This window comes from Geotrypetes seraphini, chromosome 11, assembly GCF_902459505.1.
Source record: "Geotrypetes seraphini chromosome 11, aGeoSer1.1, whole genome shotgun sequence".
Classification (NCBI taxonomy): Eukaryota; Metazoa; Chordata; class Amphibia; order Gymnophiona; family Dermophiidae; genus Geotrypetes; species Geotrypetes seraphini.
This window is the reverse complement of record NC_047094.1, coordinates 55,527,285-55,554,071: the sequence shown is the minus strand read 5'-3', so window position 1 is coordinate 55,554,071 and position 26,787 is coordinate 55,527,285. Positions and strand designations below refer to the sequence as shown.

The window sequence follows — 26,787 nt, the reverse complement described above, 5'->3', positions numbered from 1 at the left end:
GGGCTTTCCCTTCCAGGGGCTGATGAAAGGCCGCAATCGCACTGAGGTGTACTCGAATGGAGTTGGTCTTTAGGCCGGAATGAGATAATTGAAGTAAATAGTCAAGGACCAGAGGGACGGGGACCGACACCGGGTCCTGGCTGTGGGAGGAGCACCAGGTTGAGAATCTGGTCCACTTTTGGGAGTAGCAGGTTCTCGTCGAGGTCTTTCTAGAGGCCTCCAATATCTCCTTGACTGATTGAGACACGGGGAGAGCAGTCAGGGGGAGAGAAACCAAGCATTCAGATGAAGAGATTGAAGATTGGGATGTAACAGCGAACCCTGACCCTGTGATAGTAGAGAGGGAAACAGAGGCAGAGGCAGTGGATCTCTGACACTGAGTTGAAGTAGAAGGGAAAACCAAGGCTGGCGTGGCCAGCGAGGAGCAATCAGGATCAGGGTGGTTTGTACTGTTTTCAGGTGGATAAGCGTCCGCAGTATCAGAGGAAACGGCGGGAATGCATATAGGAACCTTCCCTCCCAGTCGAGGAGGAAGGCGTCTGCCTCGAGCCAGTCCGGGGAGTACATCCGGGAGCAGAAGAGAGGCAGCTTGTGGTTGTGGGGGGATGCGAATAGATCTATTTGAGGTGTCCCCCACCTTTCGAACACCTGTCGTAGGATCTGAGAGTGCAGTGACCACTCGTGTGGCTGGAGGAGGCGGCTGAGTCTGTCCGCCAGACAGTTTTGTTCTCCTTGTATGTACACCGCTCGAAGGAAGGTGTTGTTGGAGATTGCCCATTTCCAGAGGCGCAGGGCTTCCCGGCAAAGGGACCAAGACCCTGTTCCCCCTTGTTTGTTTACGTAGTACATTGCTACCTGGTTGTCGGTTCGGATGAGAACCACTCGGTCGTGGAGCAGATGTTGAAAAGCTACAGCTGCAAGATAGATGGCCCGAAGCTCTAGCACGTTGATGTGGCAGCGACGGTCTTCTGCTGACCACATCCCTTGAGTGCGTAGGCCGTCCAGATGGGCTCCCCAAGCGTACTCCGACGAGTCCGTGGTGAGTATCTTGCTGTGGGATGGGGTGAGGAAGAGCAAACCTTTGGAAAGATTTGAAGAGTCGGCCCACCAGCGGAGCGATCGTTGCAAAGAAGGCGTCACTGTCACGGGGCGGTCGATCGGGCCCCGGTCTTGACGCCATTGAGAGGCCAGGGTCCATTGAGGAATTCTCAGATGGAGGCGGGCGAAGGGTGTGACGTGGACGGTGGAGGCCATGTGGCCCAGAAGAGTCATCATCTGCCGAGCTGATACCGAGGTCAGCAGGGAAAACCTTCGACTCAGGCTTACTAACGCCTCTAGACGCGGAGGGGGGAGGAAGGAATGGAGGCGAACCGTGTCCAGCGTGGCCCCGATGAACTGTAGGGACTGGGAGGGGCGTAGTTGGGATTTTGGGAAGTTTATCTTGAACCCCAGACTTTGTAGGTAGGTAATAGTCTGTTGGGTCGCTGAGATAACCGCTTCCCTGGACGGGGCTTTGATCAGCCAGTCGTCCAGGTAGGGGAATACCTGGAGGCCCTGGGAGCGTAAGGTTGCTGCGACCACCACGAGGCACTTGGTGAAGACCCGAGGTGACGATGCTAGGCCGAAGGGAAGGACACAGTATTGTAGGTGCCAGTCCCCTACCTGAAAACGCAAGAACTTGCGGTGAGCGGGGTGCACTGGGACATGTGTGTATGCCTCCTTCAGATCGAGGGAGCAGAGCCAGTCGCCCTCGTCGATCAGGGGGTAGAGGGTTGGTAGGGAAAGCATCCGAAATTTTTCTCGTATCAGAAATTTGTTGAGGCGTCTCAAGTCTAGTATTGGGCGTAAGCCTCCCGTTTTTTTCAGTACCAGGAAGTAACGGGAGTAGAAGCCCTTCCCCCGTTGGTCGGGGGGGAACCTCCTCCACTGCTCTCAGGCGAAGCAGGTCTCGAGCTTCGGAGAGGAGTAGGGGTAGCTGCGTCCGGTTGGGAGGGCAATTCCTTGGGGGTTTTTCCGGAGGAATGGTCCGAAAGTTGAGAGAGTATCCTGATGAGATCACGCCAAGGACCCATGCGTCCGACGTGACTTGTTCCCAGCGAGGGTAAAAGGCTTTGAGGCGACCCCCGATGGGAAGGAGGCCTGGGACTATGGCGGAGGGGGCCCGCCCCCTTCCGCGTATCCCGTCAAAAGGACGGGGATGGTTTGGTAGTCGCAGGCGGTTGGGACTTGGGCATGGCCCGGTGGTGGGCTTGCGGACGCCTGGGTGGAGGCCGCGAGAAGGTAGGAGTGGATTTTTGTGGGTAGCGGCGCGGAGGGGCCCTATACGGCCTGGACGCGGGCGGTTTGGGCTTTTGTCGGCCGAGGGATGCAAACGAGCGTTCGTGTTCGGAGAGGCGTTTTGTAGCCGCCTCGATAGTGTCATCGAACAGTTCTTTTCCCACGCAGGGGAGGTTAGCCAACCGGTCCTGTAAGTTGGGGTCCATGTCGACCAGGCGTAGCCAAGCTAGTCGGCGCATGGTGATAGCAAACGCTGCCTCTCTGGAGGAGAGTTCGAAGCCATCGTAGGCCGCGTGGAATAGATGGAGGCGTAGGTTGGAGAGGGATTCCAAAGGCAGGCTAAAGGCTCCTTGGCGGGAGGCCGGTAGATCAGTCTCAAAGGCTCTCAGTAGTCCAATGAGGTGTTTGAGGTAGGATGTGAAGGTGAAAGTGTAGCTTTGCACCCTAGAGGCCATCATCGCATTTTGATATAGTCTCCTGCCGAACTTGTCTAGGGTTCGGCCTTCTCGGCCTGGGGGGACCGCCGCTGAGACCCGGGAGGGGTGAGCCTTTTTTAAGGAGGATTCTACTAACAGCGACTGGTGGGAGAGCTGTGGTTGTTCAAATCCCGGAAAGGGTACTGTACGGTACTTGGCCTCCATTTTGGAGGGCACGGCTGTGACCATATAGGGGGTCTCCAGGTTCCTGAAGAGAGCCTGTTGGAGTATCGGGTTAGGCGGTAAGCGAAGGGACTCTCTGGGTAGTGATGGCATATCCAGTTCCGCTAGGTACTCTTTAGAGTATCTGGAGTCGGACTGGAGGTCTAAATTCAAAGCGTGGCCCATGTCCTGGACAAAGCATGAGAAGGATGGTCGGGATGTTCCCGAGGCCCCGTGGGGGGTCGGTGAACGAGACCTCCGTCGGGTGGAGAAGGAAGGGGAGGCTTCCCTCGAGTAGTGAGGTTCCTGTTCCGATCCCAGCTGCAAGACCGGGGAAGTACTGTGAAAGTGTTCCGGGGTTGTGGATCTCCGACATCTCGAGGATCCCCTCGGAGACGATGCCGGGGTTCGGGGTACCGATCGATGTTGAATCGGTGACCTCGACCCGGACTCCCTTGGTGAAAGCCCGAAACCTCGGATCGGAGCCCCGGTCCGAGGGGGAGTTCGGAGGATGCGTGGGTTGGAGAGTGATAACTCTTCCACCTTCAGCGGTCCCTTACGAGGTGTAGGTGAACGGCCGGGCCGGGCCGAGGTGGGGGAACCCTGGGCCTTCTTAGAGGTACGGCGGTTCGAGGTTTCTGTTGGTTTAGCCCGACGTTTTGCCCTGTGGCGGTCTGTGGAGGGAGAGCGCCTCGGGTGCCTCGGCGAGGAGTCCGAGGAGGATGAGATGCGGCGAAGTTTGCGCACTTTTCCCCGAGGTGGCTCGACGCGAGGCTCAGGCTGGTCTGGCACATGCGAGGTCGAGGCAGAGGCCGGTTGTAGATGGGCCATTGCAGCGGACAGCTCCGACGAGATCATTGCTCGGAGTAAGTCCTGGAAGACGGGCACGGACAGCATCGAAGGCATGTCCCCTGCCTCGGTGCACTCCACCGGGGGCGACCTCGTATCAGAGTATTCCCGTGTGGTGGAGGCACGGCCCAAAGGCTTGGAGGGCTTCGTCGGGGCTGTAAGCATGGGACTTCCGCCATGCGTCGCCGGTGTCCCCGAGGTTGGTTTCTTCGCTGGTAAAGAACCTGAAGAGGGAAGAGGGGACTTACCCGGAGCCGAGGCTTTCTGTTGTCCCGAGGATTTCGGAGTCGAGTCTCGAGGCGATGCCGAGGTATTCGGGGCCGAGGTCAAGGCCGGGGCCGAGGCCGGGGCCGACCTCGAGGCCGAGGTAGAAGGTTGGTCTGGGGCGAAAAGATCCGCCATGCGGGCTTTCCTTCGACGGAGGGCCCGGTTCTGGAAAGTAGCGCACTGGGGACAGGAGTCAGTTGGATGAGCGGCCCCCAGGCAGAGGATGCACCGGCGATGCGGGTCTGTGATGGAAAGAAGCCGCTCACACCGGGTGCACTTTTTAAAGCCGGTCAAAGGCCGGGACATAGAATCGAAAGTGACCGTGGCTCGAGTAGCCACGCGGCCACGGGGACCTGGAAGCCTCCAGGTCGGTCAAACGAAGCAGGAATCAAGTTGAAGAAGAAAAAATTTTGCGCACAGCGACTTAAACGATGAAAAACAAGAAAAATCGCGGTGCTAGAAGGCAGTTGGGGCAGAGCCTGAAAAAACACGACTTCTAGGCTCAGCGGAAAATTTTGAACTGGAGACCACGAGGGGATGCACCCCCTAGTGGAGCAGGAAGGCACGCATGCGTGGAGCAGCAGAGCAAACTTAAATCTTCAATCAAGTTTGCTTGAAAATGCTTCCGCATCGGGGCTCCGTAGATGACGTCACCCACATGTGAGAATATCATGCCTGCTTGTCCTGGGATAAAGTAGTTTTTGCTTGTATCATTCTGTTTCTCTTTAGAGAAACAATGCATGCTTCAGAAAGAAGTTGAAGCTTTTGTCTTCTGAATGACTGTAAAATCCTTTTTTCATTTTTGATATGGTAAGGTCATTTTTTTAAAATGGTAAGGCAGTTGCAGAATGAAAACCAGGTCTCCAAGTGAATGCACAAAATAAATTGCCAGCACACAGGTCACGACTTGAGGCATGCTTCACTATGCTATTATTGCACTTCACATCATACATGTTACAGTACATAAAGAAAATCTGCTACTTCTGTCCCTGCTCTTTTTGCAAATTAAATTACTGCACAACCAAAACTACAAAGCTGGGGATATATTCTTTATGTGGTCATAGTAACATAGTACATGACAGCATATAAAGACCTGAATGGTCCAGCCAATCTCCCCAATAGTTACATGCATTATAAATTCATGTGTAAATTGTTTTATATTTCTGGACCATAAACTGTAGAAGTCTGCCTGATACAGTTCTTACATTCTAAATACTGGAGTTGCCGTTGAAGCTCACTCCAGCCTATCTAAACCATCCCAAGTTACTAGAATTCCCAAAGCCTTCTCCATCCCATTCCAAACCGACTAGCCGTATTCAGGATGCAGACTGTGTAAATCTGCTCAGTTCCAGCCTTAGTTCTTCAATTTATACCCTTCACTTTCTGATTAGAGATCCTCTAAGAACATAAGAATTGCCACTGCTGGGTCAAAAGAACATAAGAATTGCTGTCTAGCAGTCCGCTCAAGCAGTCCGCTCTGGTCAAAGACCAGCGCCCTAACTGAGACTAGCCCTACCAGCGCACATTCTTATTCAGCAGGAACTTGTCTAACTTTGTCTTGAATCCCTGGAGGGTGTTATCCCGTATGACAGACTCCGGATGAGCATTCCAGTTTTCTACCACTCTCTGGGTGAAGAAGAACTTCCTTACATTTGTACAGAATCTATCCCCTTTCAACTTTAGAGAGTGCATCTCGTTCTCTCTACCTTGGAGAGGGTGAACAACCTGTCCTTATCTACTAAGACTATCCCCTCCAGTACCTTGAATGTTTCGATCATGTCCCCTGTCAGTCTCCTCTTTTCAAGGGAGAAGAGGCCCAGTTTCTCCAATCACTCACTGTACGGCAACTCCTCCAGCCCCTTAACCATTTTAGTCGCTCTTCTCTGGAACCCTTTCAAGTAGTATTCATCCCACTCTTTTTAAAATTCTGTCACTGTTTTGCTGACCACCACTTCTCTAGGGAGAGCATTCCAGTCATCTACCACCCTTTCCATGAAAAACTTACTTAATGAGACAATGATAATCAGTTGGACAGTGTCTCACATTCTGAGTTTCCTATTCCATTTTCTCTGTAATACAGTGAAGTGTGTAAACAATAAGATTTTTAAGACATGTAAATTATAATCATAGAAACATTGACAGGCGATTATATCAAATTTTAATAAAACTTGAAACGTGAAACAGATAAAGGCCAAATGGCTCATCTAGTCTGTCCATCTGCAATAACCATTAATTCTTTCTCTCTCTGAATTTAGACACAGTCACTGTCTCCACCACCTCTTCCGGAAGACTGTTCCACGCAACTACCACCCTTTCTGTAAAAAAAAGTATTTCCTTAGATTACTCCGGAGCCTATCACCTCTTAACTTCATCCTATGCTGTCTCGTTACAGAGTTTCCTTTCAAATGAAATAAACTCGACTCATGCGCATTTATATTACGTAGGTATTCAAACATCTCTATCATATCACCCCTCTCTTGCCTTTCCTCCAAAGTATACAGATTGAGATCTTTAAGTCTAGCTCCATACGCCTTATGACGAAGACCAGACTCCATCCTTTTTATAACTTTTTGAAGGTGTGGCCTCCAGAATTGTAGATAATATTCTAAATGAGGTCTCACCAGAGTTTTGCACACAATATTCTAAACGAGGTCTCACCAAAGTCTTATACAGGGGCATCTTTACCTCCTTTTTCCTACTGGCCATACCTCTCCCTAAGAAACCTAGCATCTTTCTAGCTTTTGCTGTCACCTTTTCAACCTGTTTGGCCAGCTTAAGATCATCACATACAATCCCACCCAAGTCCCGCTCTTCTGTTGTGCACATAAGTTCTTCATCCCCTAAACTGTACCGTTCCCTCTGGTTTTTGCAGCCCAAATGCATGACCTTGCATTTCTTAGCATTAAATTTTAGCTGCCAAATTTCAGACCATTTTTCAGGTCTTTCTTATTCACACTTTCCTGGGTGTCTACTCTATTGCAGATTTTGGTATCATGTAATGTAATGTTATTTCTTATATACCGCTACATCCGTTAGGTTCTAAGCGGTTTGAAGAAAATATACATTAAGATTATAAATGAGAAGTAAGAAAGTACTTAAAAAATTCCCTTACTGTCCCGAAGGCTCACAATCTAACTAAAGTACCTGGAAATTAATAAAGAAGAGAAAATAAAGATGGTTGAAAAAAGAAAAATTCTATGTGAACTTATAGGATGGAAATTAAACTGACAGTGAAGAACTGTATGAAAAATACATATGGAATGCAGTTAGAGAGGGTTACAATCTATTTATAGTATTTGTTTAATTGGAAGGTGTTAAGGTGGGTAATTTGGGGGAAGGTTATCTGAAGGTAGGTGAATCTTCTGGAGGTAAAAGAGGAGGGGTTAAGATATTTGGATGAATTTTTTGAAAAGCAGGGTTTTGATTTCTTTTCTGAATGTTTTGAAGTTGTCTGATATTGTCATAAGATTGGAGATGGAATGGTTGATTTTTGCTGCTTGTATTGCCAGAAGGTTGTCAAACATTTTCTTGCGTTGTGTGCCTTTGAGTGGGGGGAAGGCGAAAGGGTTCGAGGTTCTTCTGTGTCTTGAGGTGGAAATTTGGTTTAAGCAAAGCGGCAAATCATCACACAATCACTCTAGCCTGTCCGCTGCCCAGGCAGATGTGTGAAAGGAAGCAGGCATGAGAGAAACGTTCAACAAAATTTTCTTTGAAATGTTACTAGTTTCATTTATTTTTAAGCATAGAGATTCTTAGAGCTAAGAAAATGATGTGAGATGAATTGTTTTGGTATAAACCATGAGAATTTATACTATATAAAGTACTACTGGGAGACCTGCAGGGACGGGCAGATAAATGGCCCATAGATTTGGGAGTGAATATTTTCACCTGAAAATATTAAGACAGCTTTGACAAAACCACCAGTGAAACTGATAAATGCAAATCTGCAGGAGCAAGTGTTATGAATTTTTATTTAGAGGCTGATTCTGCAAACAGCATCTGCCATGGCAGGCATCTACAAAATGGGCACCTGTTGCATGTCGGTCATTGATAGGTGCCACTTCCAGAATTACAGCTTGACGGGACTCTAGACTTTAGAAATGTAGGCCAGGGTTTTACAGGCCTACATTTCTGATGCCTAGGGTCTCGTTAGAATCACACCCAGCAGCGCATAGTGACGCTGAAGTACGGTGCTTCCCTATCTATGCCCAATGGGCTTCGGCATCACTATGCGCTAGTCCTGGTGACCATGTAACAGTGACTTTTTAATTGGTTTTAAACTACATGATCAATTATGGCATAATTTAGCACCAATTGAAACAATTAAGTTGGGCGGTAGTAGGACGCCTACCGCTGCCTAACTTTGGCATCCCAACAAGAATCTGGGCCTTAGATCCTATATCTCCTCAAGTAGGGTTGTTAAAATGCATATTACTACAGATAGTTGTTTATAATGTGAGCCACTGTTTTTGGAGCTATTCAGACATTTTGGGTAAAACTTATGCGATATATTTGGCAATTGCTACAAATTATGTTGCCTTTCCAGCCTCAGCTCGTTTTGTTTGTAGAGCTACCACACAGAGCTTGTAGTTAAAGGTCCTGCTACTAAGCTGTTGTAAAAATAGGCCTTAGTGCACCTTTACATGAGTCTCTCCTACATAGGAATATGAAGGCAGATAAAGGCCAAATGGCCCATCCAATCTGCCCATCCACAGCATCCATTATCTCCTCCTCTCCCTAAGAGATCCCATGTGCCTGTCCCAAACTTTCTTGAACTCAGACAGTCTTTGTCTCCACCATCTCTTCTGGGAGTCTATTCCATGTATCTGTAAAAAAATAAATAAATAAATAAAAGTATTTCTTTAGATTATACCTGAGCCTATCACCTCTTAACTTCATCCTATAACCTCACATTCCGGAGTATTTCAATGGAAGAGATTTGCCTCGTGCATTTATGCCATGTAGGTATTTAAACATCTCCCCCTCCTGCCTTTCCTCCAAAGTAAATCTTTAAGTCTGTCCCCATACATCTTATAATGAAGACTAGCACCCATTTTAATAGCCTATTCTAGACCGACTCCATCCTGTTTATATATTTCTGAAAGTGTGGTCTCCAGAATTGTACACAATATGTTAAATGAGGTCTCAGCAGTCTTATAAAGGGGCATTAATACCTCCTTTTTCCTACTGGCCATACCTCTCTTGATACACCCTAGCATCCTTCTAGCTTTCGTTGTCACCTTTTCAACCTGTTTAGCCACATTTAGATCATCACTTACTATCACACCCAAGTCTCTCTAAGGCAGGGGTGTCAAAGTCCCACATTGAGAGCCGCAAACCAGTTGGGTTTTCAGAATTTCCCCAATGAATATGCATGAGATCTATTTTCATGCACTGCTTTCATTGTATGCTAATAGATTTCATGCATATTCATTGGGGAAATCCTGAAAACCTGACTGGATTGCGGCCCTCGAGGAGGGATTTTTACAGCCCTGCTCTAAGGTCATTTTTACTGTAGTTGTAAAAACCCCAATTTTTTGTTTTGCACTAATGGCCATTCACTAGATATAAAATAACTGTGTGAGCTCTTACTGCCAGTAAAAGCTTATGCGGTGTACATGCACTGACTGATTAGCTCAGAAATGCCCACTTTCTGCTCCTAACATGACACCTCAAAAAAAAATTAAATGCAGTATTTTAGCACAGTTAATGCACAGATTTCAGTTACCACAAGACATCTGAGAACATCCTATGGTATTCCATTTTTATTGTGTTAGATGTGCGTTAGTTACTCCTGGCAGAATTCTGCACAAAAAAATATCAAAATTCTGCAAGTTATTTATAAAATATAAACAATATTTTTGCTAATTATTATCCATATTCCATTTAAAACATTTAAAATAAAATGGTTTTCTTCTACCTTTGTTTTTTTCTTTCTGCCTTTGATGTTTTTATTTTTCCATCATGTTGGTTCCATCTTCTCTTTTCTGCTTTCCTGTCTGCTAATTCTCCTTCAAGTGGCTGATATCCATTTGTCTTTTCTCCTCTCTCCTATCTATTCCCTCACTACACCTGCCTCTGACATATTGATCATTCCTTTTTTAACTCTTTTCTATCTCTCTTTCACTTTTCAGCTACCTATCAAATTTCCATCTTCTTTTCCAATCCCCATTTCATTCTTTCCTCGGCCCTGCATTCCCTTTCATCTTCAATGTACCCTCTCATCCATTTCCTTGCTACCCTCTCTTCCCCCTCAGGATTCTACCATTCTCATTGTCTTCCTTCCTCCACCCTTATAGCCCAGCATCTACTCCTTCTTTCTTCCCTCCCCACCCTTGTAGCCTGACATCTCCCTCTCTTTTCCCTCCTGCACTCCCCCCCCCCCTCCCATTGGCCAGCATTTCTCCCACTCTCTTCTCTCACTCCCATTGCCAGGTATCTCTCCATCACTCCAGTTTGCTCCTGGATCCAACATCTCCCTCCTTTACCCCCTCCACCTCCTGTGTATCTCTCCCTTCCTCTCATCCACCCCCATGTTCAAAACCTCTCTCTATTCTCCCTTGCATCCCTCCTCCCATGAAGCATTCTCTTCCTTCTTCCCACTGCCATATCCAACATTTCTGTTTCTTTACCACTGTCTACCATCTCTTGCTCCCCTTGCCTTCTGTCCTGAGTCAACCCTCTAATCCCTTCCATGCAGAATCTATCCCTTCATTATTGTGCAACATTTCACCCTCTCCCCTCATCATGCATGTTGCCCTCCCTTCCCCCTCTGCCAGCATCTTTCCTTCCTCCCACCCCCCTCCCCAAGTGCCAACAAATTTATTTTCTCTCATCCCTCCCCTCCTCTTTGCCAACAATTTTTCTTTCCCCCCCACCCCGGTACTCTCCCTAGTAATGCTTACTTCATCGGGTCACCGTATCAGCAGCAATTCACACACACTGCCTGCTTCTAACCTGGAAGCCTCCCCTCTGCTGTGGAGAGACTTTCGAGTTAGCAGCAGGCAGTGTGTGGGATTCACTGCTGATACTGCGACCCAATAGCTGACACCGTCTACGATTTTGCGCGACAAAGGGGGAATTCTGTGTGACGGTGCAATTTTTCACTTGTAGTAGTTAGTGCCTAATACAGCTTAGTAAAAGGGCCCCTGAATTAATAATTGAATATGCATCTTAAAGGAGAATTACCTTTGGTCTTTGGGGGGAAGGACTAAGAATAGCTGAACTGGCAACAATGTCTGATCCTGAGGAAGAACTATGGGATTCAGCGTGACATATCTGATATGAAAAAGTTGGGGGAGGGGAAAGGGAGGAATATGTTCTGAAAGTTAAATCAGAAATGAAAGAACTTATTTTTTTTGTTCTTATACTGTGCTTTGTTTTCTTGTGGCCCAGCACTGAGTCGCAGGATTTTCTGTCTAGACCAGGAGTGTCAAAGTCCTTCCTCGAGGGCCACAATCCAGTTGGGTTTTCAGGATTTCCTCAATGACTATGCATGAGATCTATTTGCATGCACTGCTTTCATTGTATGCTAATAGATCTCATGCATAGTCATTGGGGAAATCCTGAAAACCCGACTGGATTGCGGCCCTCGAGGAGGGACTTTGACACCCCTGGTCTAGACCTGTTCTGTATAAGAGACAAGTGCTGTCGTACAATACAGCGTATGTTAATGTTGTTAAATAAATATACAATTTAAAAAAAACAAACCTATGAGAATATCTGTTATATTGTAAGGAGAGACAGAAACAGATACAGAGCTGAGGTCTGTGTTAGTGGAAAGATTCTGTGCATGGGGCTCTGTAGATGCTGTTTCCTGAGACCTCTCTCCTTCAAGTCTCTTTGCTTGCAATGATTCCCAGTCCTGACTCAGGGACTCGTAATTCTCTACTGCGCACTGGAACAAATAGTACCAGGTGTCACTGTGCAGGCCCTCACCATTTGTCTTTTTAGTTGAGTTGGCGTGAAATTAACAGAAATTTCCTCTTGTCCTTTATGTATTTCCTCTTACCTGTTAAAAAGTGTAAGGTTTTGGAGACATCTATGGGACGAGGCCACCAGTCCTAGTACTTATGGGAACCTAGAACAGTGTTACAATAGGAGCTGACTGACCCAGGGGTACTGCAGATATATTGGCCTTTATGTAAGTGTGAAAAAGGTGTTCCAAATAGAGTATCTAATAGAATCATTCAGCTGTCATCCTAAAAGGAGCATACTGCAAACTGAGGTAATTTTTTGTGCTTTTTTACATCAAATGATCTGCCTGATTTCTGTGGGGTTGTTTTTGGTTTTTTTTAAAGGATTGTGGGTTAAAAAAAAAAAAAATTATATTGCTGGCATAGTTGTGTTTTTTTTTTTCTTTAGTAAAAGGAAATTTTTAAGGGACTTATTTACTTGTTCTAGGACATGGGATCTTAATCTTTTTTCAGCCTGTAAGCTTCCTCTCCTCTAGACCTCATTCCCTCCCCCAACTTTTTCTTCCTCTCTCCCTTCCCTTTCTTTCTCCCTGCCTCCCTTTCTTTTTTTTTCTCTCTTCATGCCCCCTTTCTTTTTTTCTGTTTCCCTTCTTTCCTTCTGTTTCCCTGCCTGCCCCCTTTCTTTCTTTCTGCCCTTCCCTCCCCCAAACCACTGCCGCTAGGCAGTGACAGGGCACAGGGCAGGCAGGCAGGCAGGCAGGCTGGCCCCATACCCCTCACGTACCCTAAACCATCCCCCATCCCCCCAGTACCTTAAATCATCCCCCTACGTACCCCCAGTACCTTTTTTAATCATATCCCCTGTACTTTTTAAAATCCCTCCTTCCCTCCCTAGACAGCTAACCTGGTATTTTAAACATCTCCCCACCCTCAGTACCTTTTAAAATCCCTCCCTCCCTCCCTCCCTAGATGGCTATCCTGGTATTTTAAACATCCCCTCACCCCCCCAGTACCTTGATGCAATCCTGGTGGTCCAGCGCTGCATCGGCAGCCTTCCCTGTTGGACAGCCGCCCAAGTCCCCATCTGCCGCGGCAGTAATAGGCAGGTGTGAGCCCCGAGCGCGCCTGCCTGGTCTCGTGCCACCCGAATTGTGTCAGCTCGGCAGGCTCCCCCATCTGCGCCGGAAGTGAAAGTCAGACGTGAGCCCCGAGCGCGCCTGCCTGGTCCCGTGCCGCCGTTCGAATGGTGCCGTCAACTCCCGCGAGAACCAAGAGCACCATTTGGGCGGCGGCACAGGACCAGGCAGGCACGAGCCCCGAGCACGGACCGGGGGAAAGGAAGGGCAGGAGGACCCGGATCTGTCCGGCTGTGCACCCCTCCAAGCCGTGCACCCGGGGCAGACCGCCCCCCACTTGGTACGCCACCGACCTTCACCCCGCCCTGCCAGCACTCTGATTGTTCTTCAAGAGGCGGGCCAGTCAGGAGGGGAAAAATGAGAAGGGAAGAAGGGAACCCGCTCTGCGATCGACTGGGGTTGCCTGAGCGAGTGACCTGTCGATCACGATCGACGTATTGGGTACCCCTGTGGTAGACCATGACATCCTACTACAAATACTAGAAACAATAGGAATGACAGGAAAGGTGCACACTTGGTTTCAAGGATTCCTACAGAGTAAAAACAAACAAAGAAAAATCAGAACCATGGTCCAACCCCTGCGGCATACCCCAAGGATCACCTTTATCCCCAACTCTCTTCAATTTTTACACTGCATCCCTTGGCACCTGCCTAGACAAATTTGGCTTAACTTCATACAGCTATTCATACTGCATCCTCCTTCCTTTTGATCAACCTACACACTCCATGACAGACAAACTACACAGAACACTAGAAACGGTGGCTACATGGATGAAAGAACACAAACTAAAACTGAACCCAGACAAAACAAAATTTATACTTCTTGAAACAAACAAAACCCCAATTATAACAAACTTAGTAATAAACTCAATCACATACCCCACACAACCCACCCTAAAACTTCTGGGAGTGATGATAAACAGAAGCTGTATCATGCAACCACAAATCAACAAAACAATACAGAAATCATTCGTGATCATGAGAAACTTAAGGCAAATCTGAAAATTCTTTGACAGAAAACAATTCCAGCTTTTTCTTGAGCTAAAAGAAATCTCATTGAGAAAGTACTCATTTGAAAGCACCAGGTCTAGAACTGTATCCTCCTGTATATTTTCTTTTTCTGTTTGCTGGAAATATTTTTCTCCACAGTATCCAGGATCCACCTAGTTCTAAACTGCAGCCAGGATATCCCAATCAATATCTAGCAAATTGAAATCACCTAGTAATAGCACTTCTCTTTACATAGCAATTTTGTGAATGTCTTCAATTAAATCTTTATCTATTTCTTCTGCCTGCAAAGGAGATCTGTATATTACACCAATATAAAAAGATGTTCCATTTTCTTTCTAAATTAAATTGCCTCTTTACCTTGAAAGCCCTGAAGTTTAATATTTTTCATGTGTAGTGCCACTCCTTCTCTTTCTTCTATCCTTACCTTTCGGAATACATTATAGCCTGGTAAAACTATATCCTAGTCTTGGTTCTCTGTGCTACTATCAATAAAGTGAACTTTGCACTTTACACCTGTGGCTGAATTATTGACATCTCACCCTCACGACTCCTTTGTTGTGCCTCTCTGTGTACATCACCATGATTGCCACTAAATGTAAGTCTGCTTGTTAAATTAAAGCAGCTTTTTTCTTTGGACTTTAGGATATATAGTTTTCCATATGCTGCCCCTTTTTTGCCATTTATTTACCCGAGGGCTTTGTCCATTAACCCTTGTTGATCCTACTTTAAAGTCCTCAGGTTAGCCAGTCTGTTCCAAAAGAAACTGCTCTTTGATAGATGGCTACCATTATAGAATGACACAGAGGAAAAAAATCTGTCCCCTTCACTGCCCTGTCCCTGTCATCCCCTTCACCACCCCATCTCCGCCGTCCCCTTCACTGCCCCGTCCCCATCCCCGCAGCATCCATACAAGTCTCAGTACTGCAATATTTAGCTTATTCCTTCCTTATAAATCAAAGTTCTGGCTGCTGAACTAGAGAAAGAGAAGTTCAGCTGGCAGGGCTTTGTTTATAAATTTTTATCAACACAACTAATATACTACTTTATCCTAAAGCAAAAAAAAGAAAAAGAAATAGAATTTTTTTTTCTACCTTTGTTGTCTGGTTTCTGCTTTCCTCTTCTCATTCAATTCCTTCCATCCACTGTCTCTCTTCTCTCTGCGTCTTCCATTTGCTCTGTTACTGTGCCTCTCCACTCCCCCCATAGTCTGGCATCTCTGTCTTCTTCCCTGCCAGCATCTTCTCTACACTCTCTGTTCCCCATTTCCCTTCAGCGTCTTCTCCCCACTCTTTCTTCCCCATTTCCCTTCAGCGTCTTCTCCCCACTCTCTCTTCCCCATTTCCCTTCAGCGTCTTCTCCCCACTCTCTGTTCCCCATTTCCCTTCAGCGTCTTCTCCCCACTCTCTGTTCCCCATTTCCCTTCAGCGTCTTCTCCCCACTCTCTCTTCCCCATTTCCCTTCAGCGTCTTCTCCCCCACTCTCTCTTCCCCATTTCCCTTCAGCGTCTTCTCCCCACTCTGTCTTCCCCATTTCCCTTCAGCGTCTTCTCCCCACTCTGTCTTCCCCATTTCCCTTCAGCGTCTTCTCCCCACTCTGTCTTCCCCATTTCCCTTCAGCGTCTTCTCCCCACTCTATCTTCCCCATGTCCCTTCAGCATCTTCTCCTCACTGTCTTCCCCATGTCCTTTAGCGTCTTCTCCCCAATCTCTCTTCCCCATTTCCCTTCAGCGTCTTCTCCCCACTGTCTTCCCCACGTCCTTTCAGCGTCTTCTCCCCAATCTCTCTTCCCCATTTCCCTTCAGCGTCTGTTCCTCTCCACCCCACCGTTCCTTCCTTTCTCCCTCCCTGCCCCTTACCTTCGTGGCACTTTCACCCCCCCTGCAGCGAGAACACCTCTTAGCCGCTTCCACCATGCACCCCCCCCCCCCCGGACAACAGGCTCCGGTCCGACAGACAGAAGGAGCGTTTCCTGCTTGCAGTGCACAACTGTGCTGACGAACCTCCCTGCCCCTTACCTTCGGCCGGCGATTTCTAAATTGCTTTCCTACAGAGCAACCGGAGCGTTGAAGTTGCATATGGCTGCCGGAAAGGTCGTCTCTGATGAAACATCTGGCTGCTCGTAGGAAAGCAATTTAGAAATCGCTGGCCATGAAGGTAAGGGGCGGGGAGGGAGTAGGGAGATGTTCAGACTCGGCGGCAGCAGTAGGGAGGCAGTAAGGAGGGTGGGAGCGCGATAGGTGACCGCACGCATTTCCTCCCTTAACTGTGGGGACAAGGCCATTCACCGCTCCACAGGGCGGTGATTGGCCTTGTCCCCGTAGCCATGGTGAAAACAGTTTTTTCCCCACCATTTTGGTGGGTTACCTGCGGCTAGCCCTATCGCAGCTTAGTAAAAGGAGCCCCATAACATAAAATTAATTAAATATTTAATTTATTGATTTCTTTAATTCAATTCATATCCTAAAAACTAACAAAATTTATTTCATCTACATTTAAAATTTAACATAATATGTAATACAAAGTGCAAAGTAATACTAATAGCAAAATCATAGGCTGGGGAAAGCTACAGGTACTATCGAAAGCTTTAAAATAGAGTCCATCGGGGGGCGCTGTTGAGCCCACGTGTGATGGCAGCTTGAATGTGGAGCTCCTGCACCCGAACGGAAAATCACAATTTGCAGCGCTGCGTCGGCGCTCAGAACCGCTTTAAAAATTAAGAACAGGCAAGTTCCAGGTGTCCCCATTCAGAATCGCTACTTTTTGCTCGGCGAAATGGCAGACAAAAAGGTAAATAAGCGTCACAAACCGGACCCCCCGTCGCCCTCTAAAGTACCGTTGCCGGGTCCCGATTCCGGAAGTGCTTCAGAGATACTAGCTGAACTTCGGGAGTTAAAAAATTTAGTCTCTGACACTAAAGCTGCAACGGAGGAAATAAATGAAAAGCTAACTACCCTGACTACTGACTTTTCACTGCTCCAGACCCGAGTTCAGACTCTGGAAGACAAAATGGAGTCCACATCACAGCACATGGCTGAGCTGAAAGCTCATACAAGGAAAATTGCCTTCCTAGAGTCAGAACTGGAAGATAATAATAACAGGTCACGTCGCTGCAATATTCGTCTACTTGGGCTTAAGGAAGGATCACATGACAACAATTTGGTCACATTTCTGGAGGATTTGATTCCAAAACTGCTGGACCTTACCTTCACACGTGAGTTTGAAATTGAAAGGGCACACAGAGTACCTTCTGCTAAAAATCCTAATGACCGCTTCCCTCGACCGGTGGTTATTAAACTCCTCCGTTACCAGCATGTCTTAGACATTATGCAGCGTGCTAAAATCAGAGCACCTATTAAACACGACGGAGCCACCATTCTTTTCCTGCCTGACCTGAGCAAAACCACGGCTGCAAGGAGAAAGAAACTGCTCTCATATCGGCCTCAATTAAAGCAGCTCAACGCTAAATTTGGCATGTTATACCCTGCTAGGATGAGAGTCACTCTCTTCAATCAAACCAAAGATTACACTAACCCAGAGGATTTAGCAGCTTTTATTGAATTGCAGTCTCCTACCCCCATTCACCAGGTTTAACCACTACACTGGGGCTGTTTTCTGAGCCATCTTGTCTGTATTATGGTATCTTGCTGATTGCAATAGTTCATTAATTGTTCTGTCTCTTGTTCTGATTTATCTCTCATTGCTCATTGTTTATTACATCATGTTGTTCTTGTTTATTCCACTGCATATATTGTACTGTCTCATTCATATGGGTGCTTCGCTTTCATAGCTGCTGTTTCACTCTCACAGTGCACATGTGTTTCGCAATGTTTGACTTTAGGTCATTTCTTAGATATTTTGGTCCTTTACTGTCTCAGGCACTGCAGTATATTAACTTGTCTTTTTTCCATAGGTTGTGCAACAGATATTTACAATTATTTTATATTACTGCCTCCATGAAGCTTGTATGTCTCCAATTTTCTGTAAATCCATATACACACTTACATGACCCTTAAATGTATATCCTTAAATACTAAGGGGCTTAATAACTCGATTAAACTAAAGAAAATACTGCTATACCTTGAACAACAAACACCTGATATTATTATGCTACAAGAGACCCATCTGGACAGTGTGGCCTCTGATAAAGTCAGATTCGGGTGGTCTTTACCTGCATTTTACTCCCCTGCCATAGAGAAAAAGGGTGGGGTGTTGATTCTAATCCGTAACAATCAAAATATCAAAATTATCGCCTCCTCGCATGATCTCCAGGGCAGATGGGTCAGAGTTCTGATTGAACACGGAGGTCGGAAAATAACTCTGTTTAATGTATATGGACCAAACATAGATTCACCCGAGTTCTTTAATGGAATCTCTTCATCGATTTTACAGGACTCTGATTCCCACCTGTTATTGGGAGGCGACTTTAACCTGGTTTTGAACCCTGAAATTGACAGAAACTCCCAATTCAAATACAAAAAATCTAAAGCGTGGTTTGCTCTTCATCACATGATTACGGATCTACACTTAGTGGACATTTGGAGAACTAATCATGGCGCTGATAGAGGCTATACATTCTATTCCAATCCCCATATGTCATACTCTCGTATAGATTATTTCCTACTTGATAGAGCCTTGTGCGACTCTGTTAAAGCAGTTGACATTTTACCCATATCTGTATCAGATCATGCAGCCATTTTACTCCAACTCCAGTGTAGTACGCCCCAATTACCACACCGACAATGGCGCTTTAATGCCTCCTTGCTCCAAGACCCTCAATTTAAAATTGATGTGCGCAAGGCTATTGAGGAATACTTCTCCTTCAATACCCCGGAACATACCTCCTGGATTACCTGTTGGGATGCTTTCAAAGCATACATCAGAGGGGTCATCATTTCTTACACAGCGCGTTTACGTAAATCACAGACGGAAGCTACCCTTCAGATGGAACGTGACATTACGGATCTGGAAAAAGTTCATCAACAGGATCCGTTGGATGTCCCCACTCTCACCCGACTAGCTAAGGCTCGTTATGTATACAACTCAATGCTCAGTAAATCAGCTGCTAAGTCGGTGTTTCAACAATCAGCCTCATACTTCGCCGACAATAACAAGTGTGGACACTTGTTAGCTTCTTATTTAAAGAAGAGAGCAGATAAAAAGAATATAGTTGCTATTGAGCTGGAAAATGGGGTCACTTTAACCACCAACCAGGACATCTCTCAAGCCTTCAAGTCATTTTACGAGAAGTTATACACTTCAGAATTGGATAATAATGAGAACGCTTCAAAATTTTTGGATACTTTACCTCACCCTACCCTATCCCAAGAGGACAACATACCACTGGATGAACCCTTGACTGTATCAGAACTTGATCACGTGATTGAAGACATGGCTTCCCACAAGGCACCCGGACCTGATGGTCTAACAGTCGAGTTCTACAAGGAATTTAAGGATGTACTTCACCCCCATTATCTACAATTTCTTAACTCAGTCATTGAGTCTGGGCAAGTGCATGGGTCATTCACTGAAGCTCACATCATTGTCCTCCCGAAACCTGATAAAAATCCTCGCTCAATAACGAATTACAGACCCTTATCTCTCATAAATGTTGATGCGAAGATATATGCCAAACTCCTTTCTAACAGGTTACAGAATGTAATAACCTCCTTGGTCAAGTCGGAGCAGAGTGGTTTTATCACTGGGAGGTTTTCCTCTGACAATTCTAGAACCTTTTCACACATCATTGCACAATCTCGTAATCATCATCAAGATCTTATTGCGGTGGGGCTGGACGCAGAGAAGGCCTTTGATCGTGTGGAGTGGGCTTTCCTATTCAGAGTCCTAGCCTGGTATGGATTCTCAGCGAATTTCATCAAAAAGATTAAGATCCTTTACTCATCTCCATCTACCAGAACTTTTATAAATGGAACGTTGTCTTCCACATTTCACCCGACACGTGGTACCCGACAAGGCTGCCCCTTGTCCCCACTACTGTTCGATCTGGCGCTGGAACCTCTGCTCACCTCCATCCGTACCAATAGTCTCATTGAAGGGTTCAAAACCAATGAAGCCGAAATCAAAATCTCGGCATATGCCGATGATATACTTCTATATATTTCTCCTCCATCCTTTCCGCACCTACTCACAACAATCACGCAATACTCCGCGTTGTCTGGATACAAATTAAACATGAATAAAACGCTGGTTATGCCTCTCAACTGTCCAGAGGTCAAGACAGATGTGGAATCATATGGAGTCCAATGGTCCGCTACTACAATGAAATACTTGGGAGTCTACTTTGGACCCACCTTGGAAGAAACTATACAACTCAATTCTGATTACTTATTACGCATAGCCCGACATACAACATCTAAATGGTCTCCTCTCAACCTCTCTTGGTGGGGCAGGCTGGAATCGATACGCATGATGATTGTTCCCAAAATCAACTATGTTCTGAACATGTTACCATTCTATTTACCTCGCTCCTTCTACAAGAATCTAGACTCTATTCTCACGCTATACCTCTGGAATAAGAGACAGCCTCGAATTGCTCTAGGTAAACTCAAATTAGCGAAGATGGAGGGGGGGTGAATTTTCCAGATTTTTATAAATACCACAGTGCATTTCTCATTAGACATTGGTCTCAAGGTCATGCTGCTAACAGATCTCCAGATAGACCTGGCTGGATTGATTTGGAAACGTGCCTGTACGGGGTGTCACGCATGAAATACCTTCCTGGACACAACCTATCTCGCCTAGATAAAGCGGATTACATACTTATGTCCTACAAATCCGCTATACATACCCTAGATAGCATACTGCCTCATAGCTGGGAAACTTCTTCTCTAATACCGATTTGGAACAACCAAAGATTTTTGATCCAAGCTAAACCTTTTTGTTGGCCTATATGGCAGCAGAGGGGTATTGAGACGATCAAGGACTTAACTGATGCGAAAGGATGGATGTCCTTTCACGAACTCGTAGCTGCCAGAGACATCCCCAACAATCAATACTATGCATGGCTCCAACTCACTCACTGCCTACGGGCCGCCCTTCCAGATCTTCAGGTCCTAGTTGATATACCGAGCCTAAGTACGCTTTTGGATAAATCCTCTGTGTTCAACTACAAAGCCTCTGTATGGTATAAGTTGATTCAAACAGCCTCTGACAAAGACCCCTTGTCTTTTGAAATTAAATGGCAACATGTATTAAACTTACCTTCGGATGCCATCGACTGGCCTAAGATTTGGCAAACATTCCACAAATCCATAAGATCAGCTTCTGTTCTACAGTCATTATTCTTCTTGTTACACCGTGCTGTCTGGACCCCTCAATTATCACACCGAATAGATCCATCTACTCCCTCTAAATGCTGGTCTTGTGACAATGATGATGGGTCTTTAGAACATATGTTATTCAACTGTAAACACCTTGGGATCTACTGGAACAAAGTGTGGGGCACAATCTGCTCTATCTTAGACATTTCAGAACCTCTCTCTCTCAGAACCCTTATTTTAATGTCTCATAGTTTGACCGCTCCACTAGACAAGCATAAAGGCTCTCTCCTGACAATCATGCTGTCATTAGCAATCCAAAATGTTCTTTTTAGTTGGAAACATTTGGAAAATGTTGAATACTATACTTGGTGGAATACACTGTGTCTTCATAGTAAATATGAACGAGTTATAGCAGAAAAAAATAATGCCCTAGTAAAGTATAAGAATGTCTGGTCTCCCATATACCATTACTGTTTGAATGAGTGAATTGATATTGTATATTCTTATTGAATTCATATAGCTCTTCCGCCGCTAGAATCTGATACCTCTCAACTGCACTTCCTTAGATGAGATATTTCTTGTCACCTCCTGCTTTACTTTGATAGTATGCCTACTCGATACTTGACTTCAATGTTGTTTTCATGTACATGGACCATATACTTTCTAATGTATTTATGTTGTCTTTTGTATTATGTTTTTGGAAACTTAATAAAACATTTTTGAACTAAAATAGAGTCCATCAATCAATCTTCAAAGTTCTTAATGATGATAAGTTTTGAAGCCATTCAGGTCCAATGAAGCTCACTTAACTTGATGAGTACACAAGCAGACAGCCTCTGAGAGACATCAGGGGAGGTTGGAAAAGTGGGATTTTGCAGGTTTCTGGATGTTCCCCCTCCTGAAAAATCCTAAAATTGCTGTTTTTACAGTTTTGGAAGTGTGAAAAAAATCATTATTTTGGCACAAATTTTTTGACGGCGGTCATCTTGGCGATCTGTTTTTTTCTTAAGTTCCCCACTTCTTCAAAACTGCAAATTTTGCTTGGAAACCTACTGGGATGGAGTCCTTAGGCTCTCCTCATGTGGATTCTTGCATCATGTGTCGCATGGCGCAGCTTGGGGGGGGGGGAGGGAACTACAGCGTCCAACTTGTTTTCTTCCCTGCTGAAGCAAGTGACCAAATGCTCAGCTAGTGGCGGTGGCAGTCATTGCTTTCAGGGCTCGGCAGATACTTTCATCAGCTATGCTGTGGCCCCTACAGAGCCTAAGAAACGCGAATGCAAGTCATCTAAAGGTGACTTCTGCCCCAGAATCCTGTGGATGATTCTACTGTCCTGTGCTTAAGTTCGTAACTCTGCCAGACCTTATTTCTGAGTCATTGCAGGAATTGAATTTAGTCACTCAGTCGGCCCTGCCCACTTCTTCCTTCTGGCTATGTGGTGTTCGCTTGCACCCTGATATGAATGTTCTGGTCTTGTAGCAGTTTGACTCTCTGGAGGGTTCTCAGAAAATTGCTAGAGCTATGTCCTGCTTGTATCCTGTGACATAGGAGTGTTAGCAGCTTTTGAGTCAGCCCGGGGTGGATTATTTGGTGGTGTAGGTGACTAAACACACCTCTCTCCCCAGTGAGGGTGATGGTGTGTTAATGGGCATGCAGGACCGCCAGGTGGATGTGGTCTTCAGGAAACATTTTGATGCAGCTACTTTAGGCATAATAAGGCTGTTTCGGGGATGTCTTTCTTGACTGCACACCCTAGGAGTGAGGCAGTGGAGAGGATGGTATTGTATAGATTAGTTGAAATGGACAGGCATTCTGGATGGTCCATTTGGTCATTATTTGCCCTCATTTTTCTTGTACTGTATCTTGTTTCTATCATAATAACAGTTTTAATTTACTTGGATTCGCTGTGGTTGGAGTAGCTGAGTTATATCAAGAATAAGCAAACTTATACTATGTACTTAGACGTAAGAACATACGTGTTGTCATAAAAGGTCAGACTAAAGGTCCAGTTAGCCCAGTATCTTGTGTCTAAGATTGTCCAATCCAGGCCATAACTACCAGAAACTAGTTAAACAGTTCCTTTTTACTTTTTCTTTCATCATTATCAGACCTGCAATTATAAACGCGAGGATTTCGCTCAGAGAGAACCAGTTTTAACTGTTTCTTTGTGCTTCCGCCTCCCCTTTTCTTGACGCACGTGAGAGCAAGTCCGGATAAACTGGAAGTGGAGCAGGGGAAGAGTTGGAAGGCGGGACCACTCTTAACTGCTGATAACCCGAGAGCGTGGGCACAGTCTCTGTGCGCCTGCGCCATGCTGGCTGTCAGCGAAACGCCAGCTGCCTGTCTCCTCTGTCCCCCTAACCCGAGCATCCTTCTCCTTCGTCATAGGGTGCCTGTTGGCCGTGCAGAACTCGGCGTGGATGGAGAGCAGCTGTCCGCGAAGTCTACAGATTACAAGGGAAGGAAAAGGCAAAGCTCAGATAAACTCTCCGAGACCAAAAAAAAAAAATCGAAAAGTTACTGCTAGCACATCTTCCCGGGAGGTAAATAAATGATATGCGAGCTGCTTTGGCTGAGATGAACTCTTCTGGAAAGAAATGAGCCGAAAACACGTCTGAATTCCCAGCTGTGGTCAACAAGGCACATCTATCAGCGAGATCAGAGAAAAGAGGGACAGAAATCCAAACTAAATATCTAGTCCTTTTTTCTCCTGGTCTGTGGAAGCTGCGCCTCTTATATTTTGTGGTCGTATCCAGACTAAGCTGTAACTGATCGCCCCCCCCCCCCCTTTTTTTGTTTTATAGTTGTGGATTCTATTGTGATTTTAGATGTGATTTTGTCTGTTTCAGTGGGGCCTAAATAATTGCAAGGCTGGTCATGGTTGTGAGATAATGTACCTAATATAAACAAATAATCCGTTCGACCCAAGTCCCGATTACAACTGAAAAGCCTATACGAGAATTTAGAGAAAGGGGCAAGATGAGCTTTAGTTTTAGCGAGACAGAAGTTCACTGCTCCCAAGCGGATTTCATATCAGATTTGGTACAAAATACATCGTCAAGAAGAGCAAGGATCTTTCCATTCAAACAAGAATTTTGATATAAACGAGTTTTGTTTTGGGTTTTTTTTTAAACGGAAACCTAAATACTTTGGGAGAAGTTCAACTAACTGTAGAGTGAAGCTAAAGGAGCCCCAGGAATGAATAAATTCTGTGTTAACTTAAAATAAAATTATCCCCATTTGATTAAGAGAACTAGAAAAGGGCATAGAATGAGTTAACAGGAGGAGAACATCCTTGTAAAATGAGCATTCTTGAGTTGAAAGAAATCTCTTGGAGAAAGTACCTCCTGCTGAATCTGGCTATTACAGACACTTGGGACAAACAGCTCTTTTGTGAAAACCTTTCCTGTCCTCTTTGGTAAGTATTTAGCTGTAGTGTTTTCTCCCTAAGTTTCTCAATAACAAATATTTATTTTGTCTTTCAAATATTAAGTACTGCAGAAGTAATTAAGTGTTATCTTGAAAGTCTCTGTTGTGTGTAAGAAATAAACCTCTGTGGAAAAGCAATAATGTTTCTGTAAACTCAAGCTGGCCTGTTTTTTTTTTTTTTTAATCCCACTATCTCTAGGCTATTGAGTTGGCAGAAATTAGATTCACAATTTTTTTTCTTATTCATTTTAAATATCCCGAATGTAGCAATGAGGGAAGACAACAAAGAGATTTTTGTGGCTTATCTCATCCAGTGTACATCTCTAACATCTCCACTGAGTATGAAATTTGTGGACCACAAACATTACTTTAGTCCTTCACAGACATAACAGATTTGTTATCCAAGGCTTTGTATTAACCCTCCACAGCCCTTCCCAAGGAAGAATTTGGTAGGCTTTAGAAATGACCCTAATAGTGAAGACTGTGTGGGTATCTCTTTTCTAAAGGATAACGAATGCTGCCAGTGTTGAACTCAGCATTTTAATCTAGTTTATTATTCATTATATAGATTCAACATTGTACACAGTGCTCTATAAGGATAGTTAATAGGTTACAAATGACTGTGTCCAAGGGGATAATACTTTGAAATTTGAACACCGGGGTGGGAGGGGATTTAGTCCAGAATTTTAAAAGCCAAGAGGGGAGGGTAATCCACTGGATCATTTCTTTGTCAGTGGCACATGACTGGAAGAAGGCTGCACACCATGAGGCAGGTTGCTTCATAGGGCTGATATTAGAGGGATCCAAACAGGGCAGTCACCTTGAGCTCCAAGTCTCAAGGTGATACTGACTGAGGCCTCCTCCCAAATTTTTGTTCTGGACCCCTGCATGTTTAACACCATCCCTGCCCATAGTTCATTATATCAAATTGTTTACATTGGATGGCTTAATTCCAGCAAGATAGCAATTCATTTTGTTATATCACTCCTACATGTTGCTAGGTAAAGAGGGAACTTGATTGAAAATCCAAGAGTTTAAGCACTTGACCACACCTTATTCCCATTTATAGAGATGGCGTTCCAGATTTCTACCACTCTCTGCTAGCCAGCATGTGTCCTAGATTTTCAGCGAAACAACTGGGCATTATGGATATACGCATGCAAAAATTTTCAGTTCATTTGGCCTATTTTTCTTTACCTTTTAAATGCACATTAATTTGTTGGTTAACACATACTAATGAAGCAAAATGTAGAAGTAGAAGGGACGCTGGGAAACGGCAATCACAATATGACCCGCTTTGATCTGGACGCAGGGGAGAAACATCAGTCCAAAACGACAGCCATGGCACTGAACTTCTGAAAAGGGAATTACAAAGGGATGAGACTCCTGGTAGGGAAGAAGATTTATTTTTTTTTAAACATCTTTGTTTTTACATCTTACATCAAGTGTAACAATAATTAACATTGAAATTGAATACATCACCTGAATTTCTATCATATTTAACATTAAAACATAAAGTTTTAATCCTTCCCTCCCACCCTTACTATAACATATATAATCAGATATATTTTATAAAAATTCTTTTCTACCGATCTAAACATTTAATAAAATTCAGAAACCCCCAACCCATCCCCTCATTGCATTGAACTTATAATGGAAAAATTATATCTATTCATTACAATAATTTATCAATGGCCCCCAAATCTCCTTAAATTTATTATAATTTCCTTTTTGTATAGCTATTGTTCTTTCCATTTTATAAATGTGACAAAGTGAGTTCCACCAAAAATTATAATTAAGTCTACTCCAATTCTTCCAATTACTTGTGATATGTTGTATGGCGACCCCTGTCATAATCAATAACAGCCTATTGTTTTTAGATGAAATTTGGCTCTTTGTTCTCATTGACATACCAAATAAAATCGTGTCATACGATAATGCCACAGGATTTTCCAATAAACAATTTATTTGGCCCCATATTGATTTCC

General features: G+C 45.0%; 1 protein-coding gene across 10 annotated transcripts in view; it reads left to right on the top strand.

Annotated features, from left to right (window-relative positions):
- Window positions 1-26,787, top strand: part of CAPN15 (calpain 15) — a 274,954-nt gene that overhangs the window by 42,225 nt on the left and 205,942 nt on the right. The window contains exon 1 of one of the 10 annotated variants that reach the window (XM_033963904.1): window positions 24,556-24,788. The exons of the other annotated variants lie outside the window; for them this stretch is intronic. The gene's annotated coding sequence lies outside the window, so the exon portion shown is untranslated. Of the gene's footprint in view, window positions 1-24,555; window positions 24,789-26,787 lie in introns of those variants that run through there. 10 annotated transcript variants of the gene reach the window in all.